Genomic DNA, 12,680 nt, shown 5'->3' on the forward strand with positions numbered 1-12,680 from the left:
CCCCAGCGCTTAGAACAGTGCTCTGCACATAGTAAGCGCTTAACAAATACCAACATTATTATTATTATTACAACTGGGCAACAGATAGAGACCATCCCTGCCCAACGGCGGGCTCACAGTCTAGAGGCGGGGAGACGGACAACGAAGCCAAACAAGTGGACAGGCATCAGTAGCATCAGAATGGACAAATAGAATTATAGACGTATACAGACATCATTAATAAAATAAATAGAATTATGAATAGGTACAAATAGACACAAGCGGCGTGCGGCGGGGAGGGGGGTGGAGCAGAGGGAAAGGGGGGCTCAGTCTGGGAAGGCCTCCTGGAGGAGGTGAGCTTGTGCCTCGATGTGCATTTCTCTTCTCCGTGGGATTTGGAGCAGCATTGCCTAGTGGCTAGAGCACGGGCTTGGGAGCCAGAAGGTCGTGGGTTCTAATCCGGCCTCCACCATGGACTGCTGTGGGTCCTCGGGCCAGTCACTTCACTTCTCCGGGCCTCAGCTACCTCATCTGTAAAATGGGGTTTAAGACTGTGAGCTCCAGGTGGGAGGGGAACTGTGTCCAGCCCAATTGGCTTGTGTCCATCCCAGGGCTTAGTACAGTGCCCAGTGAGTGTTTAGCAAATACCAAAAGTTTTATTAGTAGTAGTATTGGATCTGTTTGGTTTTCTGTCACCTCCATTGCTTGCGATTTGGGACTTTTATAATAATGATGGCATTTGTTAAGCGCTCACTATAATAATAATAATGGTGGTATTCGTTAAGTGCTGACTATGTGCAAAGCACTGTTCTAAGCACTGGGGGAATACAAGGTCATCAGGTTGTCCCACGTGGGGCTCACAGTTTTAATCCCCATTTTACAGATGAGGGAACTGAGGCACAGAGACGTTAGGTGACTTGTCCAAAGTCACACAGCTGGCAAGCGGCGGAGCCGGGATTAGAACCCACGACCCCTGACTCCCAAGCCCGGGCTCTTTCCACTGAGCCACGCTAACGTGCCGAGCGCCGTCCTACGCGCCGGGGTAGATACAAGGTCATCGGGTGGGCCCACGTGGCATCCCCATTTTCCAGATGAGGTCATTGAGGTCCAGAGAAGTGAAGTCACCTGCCCAAAGCCACACAGCTGACAAGCGGCGGAGCCAGGATTAGAACCCACGACCTCTGACTCCCAAGCCCGGCCTCTTGCCACTAAGCCACTCTGCTTCTCTTTTATGTATTTTGTCTCCTCCCAGTCAGAGTGGGGAGCATCTCAAGAGTCGGGACGGAGTCTCCTCTCTCTTTGTCCCTGCCCTAGCTTCCCGACCCCTTTACACCTTGTATTTTGATTTTTAGACGCTCATCAGCTGGACGGATTCTGCGAATCCCCTCCAAGAACCTTCCGTGTGTTTTTGTGTGTGTTTTTGGGGAGCGGCCCTCACCCCCGTAGCTCACAACGGCACGTGTCTTCTCCCCAGCTTCAAAGCCAACTGTCTTTTGAATGTCTTTTGAATGTCACCGACGGGCGGTGGGACGGTGGACGGCGCTACAGACAGCAGCCGTTCTAATGAGGTAGAATACACCCCGGCTTCTATTTTTGAGATTTTAATAGCCGTTGTTATGATTTACTTAAATAAAATTAGGGCGTGGCTTGGTCAAGGGGTGCCCGGAATTTTTGAGTGACTTGGTCGGGGGTCACCCGGCCTAGTAGTAGTCATTCATTCATTGAGTCGTATTTATTGAGCGCTTACTGTGTGCAGAGCGCCGTATTAAGCGCTTGGGAGGGGACAATCTGACAAATGGCGGAGCTGGGATTGGAACCCGGGCCTTGGCCTCCCTGGCCTGGATTCTTCCACTAGGCCACGCTGCTTCTCATAGTTGGACTCTCCCAAGTGCTTAGTACGGTACTCGGCACAGAGCAGGCGCTCAATAAATACACCTGAATGAATGAATGAATAGTTGAAGATAGTGGGCAGGGAGGGGAGAGGAGTGGGGGCAGGATTAGGGGTGCAAGGAGAGGGGTGTTGTGGGGGAATTTGGAGATCTCTTGAGAGCAGCAGGGAAGTGCTCAATAAATACAATTGAATGAATGAATGAATGAATGAATGAATGAATGAATGGTTGAAGATAGTGGTGATGGAGGGGAGAGGAAAGGGGACAGGGATAGCGGTGAAAGGAGAGGGATGTTGGGGTGGGGGCTTGGAGATGATGATAATAATAATAAAAGTATTTGTTAAACGCTTACTATTTGTATTTGGAAAGCATTTACCACGTGCCAGGCTCTGTACTAAGCGCTAGGGTAGATACGAGCAAATCGAGTTGGACACAGTCCCTGTCCCACATGGGGCTCGCACTCTCGATCCCCATTTTACAGATGAGGTCCCTGAAGCATAGAGAAGTAAACTGATTAGACCGGGAGTCCGTCATTGGGCAGGGATGGTCTGTATCTCTTGCCGAACTGTACATTTCAAACGCTTAGTCCAGTGCTCTGCACAGAGCAAGCGCTCAATAAATACTATTGAATGAATTTACCCAAGGTCACCCAGCAGGCAAGGGGCAGAACCCGGAATAGAACCCGTGACCTCCTGCCGCCCAGGCCCGGGCTCTAGCCATAAGCCATGCTTGAGAAACAGCAGGGAAGAGAGGGAAGACGGAAAACGGGGAAGGGGGTTCTTGCGGGACGGGGGGAGCGGAGAAGGGAAAGGAAGCCGGGTGCCCGCCGTCCCACCGCCTCCCGCCCCCCCAGCTCGTCGCTGTCTGCCAAGGTGCCCAGACAGCTCTCCGGGCGGGCTGCGGGCTGCGGGCTGCGGGCTGCCAGCTCCAGGGGCCGGGGAGACGACCCGCTGCTGGGGAGACGCCGCTGCTGGTTGCCCTCCCCCGGCAGGGGCGGAGGAGAGGGGCAGGTGTGGCGCTGAGGGGACCGGGGGGACGGACAGCCTGGCAGGGAAGGGCCTCTCCAACCGCAGACCCTCCCCACCTGGGCCTCGCCGGGCCGGGCCGGGCCTCAGGGCCGATTCCTCAGGGCGGCGGGTTCCCCTGGAGGCTCTGGCTCCCCTTGTAAGGGGTCCAGGATTTTGGGGCCTTCTCCTCCCCCCGGGGGACTTCCAGACTGCTCTCCCGGGATATCCAGGCCTAGCGTGAGTGACAGCCCCCAGGGCAGCGTGAGTGACAGCCCACAGGAGAGCACGAGTGACAGCCCGCAGGACAGCATGAGTGACAGTCCCCAGGGCAGCGTGAGTGACAGCCCCAAGAGAGCATGAGTGACAGCCCAAAGGGACCGTGTGATTGACAGTCCATAGCGACGGGGAGTCTGGACTTTACGCTTGCGGGGGAGGGGTGGTCCCTATCCCCACCCCCGCTACCCGTTCCCCCTCCCTTTTAGACTGAGCGCTATAGGGACTGTGTCTGATCAGATTCTCTGGATATACCCTAGTGCTTAGCACAGGGCTTGGTACATACTAAGTGCTTAACCCACACTGCCATTCTTATCATCATCATCATCATCATCATCATCATTATGATTAGCTCTAGTGTCAGTCAGTCAAGGAGGCTTTGGCCGGGGAGCCTGGAGCAGGAATGACAATAATATGGTACCTGTTGAGCGCTCACTATGTGCCAAGCACTGTCCTAAACCCTGGGGTGGATCCAAGCAAATCGGGTTGGACACAATCCCTGTCCCACATGGGGCTCCCACTTAATCCCGGCTCCGCCACCTGTCAGCTGGGTGACTTTGAGCAAGTCACTTCACTTGTCAGTGCCTCAGTTCCCTCATCTCTAAAATGGGGATTAGGACTGTGAGTCTCATGTGGGACAGGGACTGAGTCCAGCTTGATTACCTTCTATCTCCCCCAGTGCTTAGAACAGTGCTTGGCACATAGTAAGCACTTAACAAATACCATCATCAGTATTATTATTATTATGTCCCTTCATTTCTCTGGGCCTCGGTGCCCTCATCTGTAAAATGGGGATTAGGACTGTGAGTCCCCTGTGGGACAGCGACTGGGTCCAGGCTGATTACCTTGTGTCTCCCCCAACGCTTAGGACAGTGCCTGGCACACTGTAGAACACTACTTGGCACATAGTGAGCGCTTAACAAATACCATCCTCGGTATCATTATTAGTATGTCCCTTCATTTCTCTGGGCCTCAGTTTCCTCATCTGTAAAATGGGGATTAGGACCGTGAGACCCATGTGGGACAGGGACTGGGTCCAGCCTGATTGCCTTCTATCTCCCCCAGCGCTTAGGACAGTGCCTGGCACGCTATAGAACAGTACTTGGAACATCGTAAGGCCTTAACAAATACCAGAATTATTATTATTATTATCGTAAAGGTTCAAAAAATACCATTCGAAAACCAAGCGAGGCGCGCCCCGGGCCGGGGGCGGGGGGGGGGATTCGGTGCGCTCCTCGGGTTGGCCAGCAGGGGGCGCCGTGAGGCCGCCGCAGAGGGGCCTGGAGGAAGGAGAAAGTAGCTTTGCTGAGCATTGCACCCTGTGCTTGTCGTTGAGCCTCGTGCTTTGCAAAAGCAGCCCAGCCATCCCCACACTTGGCCAGAGGTCCAACCCCAACTATTCCGAGGTCTGAGAGGCTCCCTCACCCTCTGGCGGTTGGGCTGATTCGGCCCTTCTGGCTCCCGGCGGCCAATCCTGGGCCGAAATAACTCAGCCCAGGCCCCCTCCGGCCCACCCGGGAGCCTGGAGGGCGTCGAGGTGGCCAGTTGACATCTCCACCCCGGATTTCCACTCTCAGGAGCTCCTCGGCCCCGACGCCGGCCCAGGGCGTCCGTCCGCCGAGGCCTAGGCCCGGTCTGGCCCGGCCCGCCGTCGGTGGGGACGAGCGGGCCCGACCCCTTGGGGGGGACAGCTTCTGGGAAACTCCTTTACCCTCCCCGTCTGCCTCCTGGGGAGGGGCGACTGGGGTGGGCCGCTTGGGCCCGGGACAGACTCGGTGGCGGCCAAGGGCGAGGTTAGGAGACGAGGCCAATCCGGCTTCAAGCTCCCTCTCCTCTCACTGTGGTTCCTTGCGTTTGGGAAAGCCCGTGTGTGTGCGCGTCTGCGTGTGTGAGTGATTGGGGATTGGGGCCAGGGGGCGGTGGGAAAAAAATACGCCGTGGGCTCCACTCCAGGCTGGGAGAGTGCGTGGGCAGGGATCGTCTCTCTTTATTGCCGCGTCGTACTTTGCCGGCGCTTAGTTCGGCGCTCCGCACACAGCAGGCGCTCAGTTGGTATTCGTTAAGCGCTTACTACGTGCCGTGCACCGTTCTAAGCGCTGGGGTAGATACAGGGTCATCGGGCCGTCCCACTGGAGGCTCACGGTTAATCCCCATTTTACAGATGAGGTCACTGAGGCCCAGAGAAGTGAAGTCACTCGCCCACAGTCACACAGCTGACGAGTGGCAGAGCCGGGATTCGAACCCATGGCCTCTGACTCCCAAGCCCAGGCTCTCTCCACTAGGTCACGCTGCTTCCACCTGGATCGAATCGAAGACTCTGGGCTCTTTTTCCTCCTCAGAACCAAGATAAGGTAGGTCCTCCCCGAAGGAAGCGAAAATCCCGGGGGCCCAGGAGCCTCCCCTGCTCCCCGCCACCGGAATCGGCACCTTCGGCTCCGGGGAAGCCCCGCTCCTCCAGGAAGCCTTCTGGGACTGACCCCGCCTGCAGGAAGGCTCCCAGCTATCACTTACCTAACCTAGCCAGTGTGCCCTCAGCCGATCCGTCAGTCATCTGTACCGAGCGCTTTCTGTGTGAAGAACACTGTGCTAAGCGCTTGGGAGAGAACAGTATAACAAGGTTGGTAGACGTTCCCAGCCTACAATGAGCTTACGGTCTAGAGAAGCAGTGTGGCTCAGTGGAAAGAGCCTGGGCTAGGGAGTCGGAGGTCATGGGTTCGAATCTCGGCTCTGCCACTTGTCAGCTGTGTGACTTTGGGCGAGTCTATTCACTTCTCTGGGCCTCAGTTACCTCATCTGGAAAATGGGGGTTAACTCTGAGCCTCACGTGGGACGACCTGATGACCCTCTATCTACCCCAGCGCTTTGAACAGTGTTCGGCACATAGTAAGGGCTTAACAAATCCCAACATTATTATTATTAGAGGGAGAGACAGGCATGAGTATAAATACATAAATAAAGCCCACACTTCTCTCCACAAGGAAAGGTGCTCTCTCTGTCTCTCTCTGTCTCTCTGTCTCTGTCTCACTCCCTCTCCCCCACCCCCGCCACCACACGCACACTTGTACACAGTCACACCAGGGCCCCCAAACACAACCCCCGCCATCAGAGTCAATCTGTCTTATTGTCCCACCTTATATGTCTCTCCTCCGTTCCTTCATTCAATCGTATCTATTGAGCGCTTACTGTGTGCAGAGCACTGTACTAAGCGCTTAGAAAGCACAATTCAGCTCCACACTCAGCCACACACAACCCCAACCAGTTGTCCACGGCTACACACACACACACACACACACAACAAGGCTGTAGTTAATCTGCACTTCTGTACATATCTGTAATTTATTTATTTAACGTCTTTCTCCCCCTCTAGACTGTAAGATGGTTGTGGGCGGGCAATGTGTCTGTTGATTCTTATATTGTCCTCTCCCAAGCAATTAGTACAGTGCTCTGCACAGAGGAAGTGCTCAATAAATCAGCGTGATTTAGTGGAAAGAGCCCGGGCTTGGGAGTCAGAGGTCATGGGTTCTAATCCCGGCTCTGCCGCTTGTCAGCTGTGGGACCTTGAGAAAGTCACTTCCCTTCTCTGTGCCTCAGTTACCTCATCTGTAAAATGGGGGTGAAGACTGTAAGCCCGACGTGGGGCAACCTGATGACCCTGTAATAATAATGATAATGTTGGTATCTGGTAAGCGTTGCCAAGCACCGTTCTAAGTGCTGGGGTAGATACAGGGTCATCAGGTTGTCCCACGTGGGGCTCACAGTCTTCATCCCCATTTTACAGATGAAGGAACTGAGGCCCAGAGAAGTGAAGTGACTTGCCCAAAGTCACACAGCTGACAAGTGGCGGAGCCAGGATTAGAACCCGCAACCTCTGACTCCCAAACCTAACCACTAAACCACGCTGCTTCCACCCCAGTGCTTAGACTAGTGCTTGGCACATAGTAGACACTTAAATACCAACATTATTATTATCATTATAAATGAAAACGAATGTGTGAATCTGGGCTCCGGACCCATCCGGGTGGGATTCCAGAACTGGGGTCTTGTCGCCAGCCCGGCCTGGAGCTGCCTGATTGGGGCAGAGGCCGAGAGGTTCGCAGAGTTCCGGGGTTTCGGCCCTCGGGGCCAATCAGGCCCCCTGGGAGCAGCCCCCCGGAGCCAGCCGAGCACGGGGGGCTCGGCCCACCTCCAATTCGAAGCTTGGGAGTGAGACCGCAGGCTCAGGGCCTGCTCTTAGGGCGGGCATCATCTGCCGTTGGAAGGTGCCCGCATGCCCAGGACCTTGGTGAGGGAAGCGAGGGAAGGAATACACTACATGCATTTATTCATTCATCCAATTGTATTTATTGAGCACTTACTGTGTGCAAAGCACTTTACTAAGTGCTTGGGAGAGTGAAATACAACAACAAACTACACATTTCCTGCCCACATTAAGCTTCCGGTCTAGAGTGGGAGACAGACATTTATTCAATAGTATTTATTGAGGGCTTACTATGTGCAGAGCACTGTACTGAGCGCTTGGAATGTACAATTCGGCAATAGAGGCAATCCCTGCCAATATACATTATACGAATGTGCATGATAAAAGCAGTCGTAATAATAAATGACGTATTCATTAAGTGCTTACTGTGCCGAACACTGTTCTAAGCGCTGGGGTAGATACAAGGTAAGCAGGTTTGACATGGAGCCTGTCCCACCTCTTAATCCCCATTTTACAGGTCAGCTAACTGAGGCACCGAGAAGTGAAGTGACTTCCCGAGGTCACGCAGCAGACATGTGGCAGAGTCGGGATTAGAACCCACATCCTCCGAATGTCAGGCCCACGTTCTTTCCACTGGGCCACCCCGCTTCCCATGATGACATCACACGGAACATATTGGCCTGGGGGGAGGTACGGAGGTAGGGGGTGCGGTGGAGGACCTGGGTTCTAATTCCGCTCGGCCACATGTCCGCTGTGTGACCTCGGGCATGTCATTTCACTTCTCTGGGCTTCGGTTCCCTCATCTGTAAAATGGGGATAAGAGTGTGAGCCCCGTGTGGGAAAGGGACCCTGGCCAACCTCTGTCGTCCCCAGCGCTTAGAATATTGCTTAGCTCACGGTAGGTGCTTGGCACGTCCCATTATTATTATTATCATTATTATTATCATCATTATTATTCTGTCTGCTCCAGCAGGCGGCTCCCCCTCCCCAAGCTCAGAGGAGCCGGAGGCAGCGAAGGAGAAGGGAAGGGTGCGGGAGACCGGCCTCCACCCCCTCTGGACGGTAAGCTCACTGTGGGCAGGGAACGTATCCGTCGATTGTACTGTCCTCACCCAAGAGCTTAGTACAGTGCTCTGTACCAGGAAGAGCTCAATAAATACGAACGAATGAATGAATGAGCACCTTCTCCCCTGGCCCCCAAGCGGGAGGGATTTGGGTCAGACCAAGGCTGAGCTTTCTAAGGGTGAGGCTGATAGACCCGCCGACGTCCGGGCCCGGGCCTAGAGACGGGGCCCGGCGAGACGGGCTCTCCCCTCCCTTGCTCCACAGGGGCCTATCTAGCCGGGGTAGCGTGGGAGAACCCCTCTTGGCGGAACTGGCACCCCGAACCCCACCTAGCCAACCCCTGCCCCCTCCGGAACTCTCTCCTTCCTCCTTCCTCCTCCTTCTCCCCGCCAGGCCGGCCTGCTCTCCCTTTGATGCTTCTCCCGGGGGACTTCAAACGGACCAGGGTGGGGAGGGGGGGTCTGAGCTCAGGGTAATTGCAGCCTTAGTCTCTCCCTGGCACCGACACGCTTTGATGCAATCCTACCACCCAGCCACTGTCTCCACCGGCTCCTCCCCGCCCCTCCCCCCGGCCCCCTGGTCCAGCTCCCCCTGTCCCTTCCCCCCCGGGGTGGGACAACGGGGGCCAGTCGTCGGGGAAGGACGTGGCCAGGTTGGGCCAACACCAGCACCCTGGGTGCCCGCCGGCCCCTTCGACCAGGGGACCGCCCCCACAGTACCCTCCTACCCACCCCCACCCCCGGCTCTGCTTTCAAGCCCGGCCCAAGACAGGTTTCCCTGGTTGAACTGGGCATCCCCCCTTCAGGCTCTCGGGGGGCACCTGGTGCCCCTGCTTTGATGGGGGACGGGCGGAGGCAGGGAGAGGGCTCTCCTCTGCCCCTCCAGAGAGGCTGGGGGGAATCACCCTGGCCCCTGGGACCCCTCGGGGCCCCCGGCAGATTCAAGGGTCGGGGGTCGGGGCGCCCCAACCGAGATGAAGTGGGCGGGCTCCCGCCGCCCTGGGGGCCCATGCTCTCTGCCAGCAGAGATGGCTTCTGGTTGGCACCCTGTGCAGCTAGCCGTGGGCGGAAAGGTGGCATCTCGCTCCCTCTGCCAACTTGGGGCTCCTCGTCTCTCCCAGCAGGTCTGACTCTAGCCTCTCTTAGGCCAAGAATCGGTTCCGCCGACTCTCTCAGACTGTCCCGAGCGTTTAGGACGGTTCTCTGCACGTGGTAGACTCTGAGTGCTTTGAGGGCAGGGATCGCGTCTCCTAGATCTATTGCATTCGCCCAAGCACTTGGTTCAAATGTATTTATTGAGCGCTTACTGTGTGCAGAGCAGTCTACTAAGCCCTTGCATTTACTACTTAGTACTTAGCGCTTAGTATTCATTCAGTCCATCGTATTTATTGAGAGTTTATGGTGTGCAAAGCACTGTGCTAAGGGCTTAGTAGTGGGAAGCAGCATGGCACAGTGGATAGAGCATGGGACTGGGAATCAGAAGGTCATGGGTTCTAACCCTGGCTCCGCCACATGTCTGCTGCGTGACCTTGGACAAGTCCCTTCACTTTTCTGTTCCTCAGTTCCCTCATCTGTAAAATGGGATTAAGATTGGGAGCCCCATGTGGGCTAGGGGCGGTGTCCAACCCCATTTGCTTGTATCCCCCCAGTGCTTAGTACAGTGTCTGGCACGTAGTGAGCGCTCAACAAATACCACCTTCATTATTAGTCGTAATACAGTGCCCTGCACACCGTAGGGATAGAGGGTGGAGCTCAGAGGGGGAAACGCCATTTCCTCGGGAGGGGCTGCTCTGCCCCCAGCTCTTCCAGAACCCCAAGCCTAGACCTTCTGTGCCCTCAGCGCTTAGCACAGTGCTCTGCATATGGTAAACACTCAATACTATTTCTACTATTTCCACTAGTAAAGTACTATTTCTACTAGTACTTTCTAAAGCGGCGTGGCTCAGTGGAAAGAGCCCGGGTTTGGGAGTCAGAGGTCGGGGGTTCAAATCCCGGCTCTGCCTCTTGTCAGCTGTGTGACTTCAGGCAAGTCACTTCACTTCTCTGTCACTTCACTTCTCTGTGCCTCAGTGACTTCATCTGTAAAATGGGGATGAAGACTGTGAGCCCCAAGTGGGACAACCTGATGACTTTGTATCCCCCCAGCACTTAGAACAGTGCTTGGCACATAGTAAGCGCTTAACAAATACCATCATTATTTATTATTATTATTACTACTCCAACTTCAGCTTGACTCAGAGTATACAAGAGTCAACGGCAGCACGGTGGATTTAGGTGAGACTCCAGGAAGACCTTCTGGCCTCAGGGTCTCTGATCAATAAATTAATGGTATTTATTGAGAACTAATCGTGGGAGAGGTCAGTTTGGGGGGGGGACGGGACTGCGATAGGAGAGGGAGCCCCCCAAGAGGAACACCCCATTTGGCTCTGCCTGGAGGGCAGGAGGATAACTCAATTGACTCCGGGTGGGGTGATGGTTTCCTTCTGATCAGGTAGCCTGATTTTTTCTAAGGCCTCCTGTGTTGATTTCTAATTGTTTTTACTCCTGCTGCCCGACTGTCGTTCTCCCTTGACTGTGAGTCCCGTTGTGGGCAAGAATTCATTCATTCAGTCATATTTATTGAGCACTTACTTTGTCCAGAACGCTGTACTAAGCGCTTGGGAAAGTACAATAAAGCAGCAATTTACAGTCTAGGGGGAGACAGACATCAACACAAATAAAGTGACAGATTGTCCAGAAGGGCTGTGGGGCTGGGAAGGGGGGGAAGAAGAAAGGGAGCAAGTCAGGGCGACGCAGAAGGGAGTGGGAGATGAGGAAAAGTGAGGTTTAATCTGGGAAGGCCTGTCGGAGGAGATGTTCCTTCAATAAGGCTTTGAAAGGGAGGAAAGTCATTGTCGGATTTGAGATGTGTCTGTTATATTCTTATCACATATTTTCCCTTAGTACAGTGCTCTGCACATGGTAAGCGCTCAATAAATACGACTGACTGACTGCCTTCTACTGCCTGGTGACCACCGACCTCCTTCCGGATCACCATGTGCTTTTCTCTCAGGCCATTGACCGATTTCTCCTGGGCCTGCTGGTTTCCCTGGGTGCCGTGGAGCTCGCCAGTCGGGCTCCGCAGGGTCGGGGGTCGGGGGTGAGGGGCCGGGCCAGAGAGGGACGCGGTCATGAAGTCACGTCTGGGGCCGCGGCCCCGACCGGGGGCAAATGATACCCCTGCCGGGTGGCGAAGCTTACAATTTCAGCCTCCCCTCGCTCCCTTCCCGCACTAATCAGCACTGTGCGCCCAGGGCCCGGGCCGGAGGGGCAGGGGCCGGGCCAGGGCATAGGAGCCGGGACCGGGACCTGGGGGAGAGGGGTGGCGAGATGAGCCGGTGGAGGCAAGGGTTTCGAAGAATCTGTGCCTGGAGGTGAAGGGGGTGGACGTGGGGGCCGAGGGGAGGGGTCAGTGGTCCCAGAAGGGAGAAGAACGCAGGTCCGGGGGACCCCAAAGCAGCAGACACCGACTTAGTTGTAATAGTCATAATAATTATGGTATTGGTTAAGCGCCAGGCACTGTACTAAACGCTGGGGTGGATACAACAAATCGGGTTGGACACAGTCCCTGTCCCACGTGGGGCTCACAGTCTCAATCCCCCTTTTTACAGGTGAGGGAACTGAGGCCCAGAGAATAAAATGAGATAAATGTTGGTATTAGTTAAGTGTTTACTATGTGCAGAGCACTGTTCTAAGCGCTGGGGTAGATACAGGGTAATCAGGTTGTCCCACGTGAGGCTCACAGTCTTCAACTGAGGCCCAGAGAAGTTAAGTGACTTGCCCACAGTCACACAGCTGACAAGTGGCGGAGCCGGGATTAGAACCCGTGATCTTCTGACTCCCAGGCCCGTACTCTATCCACTATGCCATGCTGGGCACCGACCATTTTTGGTTTTTTGTTTTACAAATGGTGTTTGTTAAGCACTTACTCTGTGCAAGGCGCTGTGCCATTTGGATCCTTGCAGAATGCTGGGTGATGTTGGCCTTCAGGAGGAGCAAAGGGGTCTAGGAGGCTTTGAGGGTATAAGGGGCTGGCATTAAGGCCAGGGCTAAACCAGAGCATTATTAGTCCATGGACCAGTTTCTCTCCCCGCACGCTGGCCTTTATGGCCCTGAGAGGAGACCCGGTGGAACTTGGGGCGGCGGGTCTGAGGGAACTCAGGCAGCAGGTTCATTCATTTATTCATTCAATCATATTTATCGAGTCCTTACTGGGTGCAGAGCACTACTA

This window comes from Ornithorhynchus anatinus, chromosome 11 (assembly GCF_004115215.2).
Source record: "Ornithorhynchus anatinus isolate Pmale09 chromosome 11, mOrnAna1.pri.v4, whole genome shotgun sequence".
Classification (NCBI taxonomy): Eukaryota; Metazoa; Chordata; class Mammalia; order Monotremata; family Ornithorhynchidae; genus Ornithorhynchus; species Ornithorhynchus anatinus.